Source organism: Arabidopsis lyrata, assembly GCF_000004255.2.
Source record: "Arabidopsis lyrata subsp. lyrata unplaced genomic scaffold ARALYscaffold_5, whole genome shotgun sequence".
Lineage (NCBI taxonomy): Eukaryota > Viridiplantae > Streptophyta > Magnoliopsida > Brassicales > Brassicaceae > Arabidopsis > Arabidopsis lyrata.
Window position 1 is genome coordinate 1,388,714 of NW_003302551.1, and position 1,371 is coordinate 1,390,084.

The 1,371-nt window shown below is 30.6% G+C and overlaps 1 pseudogene; it reads right to left on the reverse strand.

Annotated features, from left to right (window-relative positions):
- Positions 1–67: 67 nt before the first annotated feature.
- On the reverse strand, positions 68–724 carry LOC110228734 (annotated as a pseudogene).
- Positions 725–1,371: the final 647 nt, after the last annotated feature.

Genomic DNA, 1,371 nt, shown 5'->3' on the forward strand with positions numbered 1-1,371 from the left:
ATCACATACAAACTCCAATATATGTATCCATTGTTTTCACCGAAAACACAATCCAACAAAGAAAACATTGAACATTGAAGGAGGAATATCAAGAAGAAGAGACGGTCTTGAAGGAGTCGCGAAGATGGGTTAATGTATTGTGGTCCCGGTTCCAATCGGCGCAAGTGCGTTAACGAAATGGGGCTAGAGCTTATTCTTTGCGCAAGTGACTGTGATTAAGCTGTGCTTTCTAACTCCGTCTTCTTCTTCGGGTTGTAGAATTCGTAATCTGTTCCGTTTGTCCCCTTATTCACCTTCGACACAAGCCTCTCCTTCCACCCTTCATACACATCGTACACGTACTCCGCTGAAGCTCTTGACATGATAAACTTTGAGAAACTTGACTATGCTTTACCTTGCTCTTTTTTCATGACACATCAATCACATGAATCTATTAGTCGGGAAATCATCCTTTTATAAATTGTACATACATGGCAAAAAAAGAACTTTAGAGCTAAAATATATGCAGAGACACAATAAGCCATGAACTTAATTGACGTAGATTTTATACTTATAATGCATATGATCCTTGTATTTAACTAATTGACATTAATAGACAACTCCATCAAAAACAAAAAAAAAATTGATAACTTCATCTTCTTCGTAGGAAGATTGATTTCATGAGTTTTACCAAAAAAAAAAGAAACCGAATGATTTCATTTGACTAGACACATGACGAGAGACAGCGATTTCATAATTACAAACCCAAAACAAGAAGCATACATAATTGATAATCCTATATTTTCAAATTAAATTTTTTTTTTTTTAGAGATACAAGAGCAATGTTTTCTAGATGTAAAATATACCTTCTTCCCAGAGTCTAAAAGAATATCAATTAGACAAATTCCAGAAAGTTGAAATCGAAAACCTAGAAGAAGAAGACGACAACGACTCCGTTAGTTTGTTTTGGAAGTCCACGACTCCGTTAATTAATGAATCTTAATGTTAATAATTTATTTTCTTAATTAGTTTTATTTGTTTATTTAATTTTTAATTTTTATTGAAGTATTAGATGACATGGCATAATGATTGGATTAGAGTAAATGAGGTGAATACATGGGTTCACCCTTAGGGGTGAACCCAAGAATTGTTCGCTATAAACAATTGGAAAACTTTTCTCAATATGCCTCATTATATAATAAATACATCAAAATATTTTTCTTAATATAAAATGATTTATTAGCTTTTACAGTTGTTATATAATTAAATTTATTAAATACTATTTTTATTTTTAAAGGTTTATATATAGAAAATATCTATAATTGAAGATTGAAATAAAGAAAAATATTAAATGTATTTATCAAAAATATGTATTTACAGTAATGTTTGGAA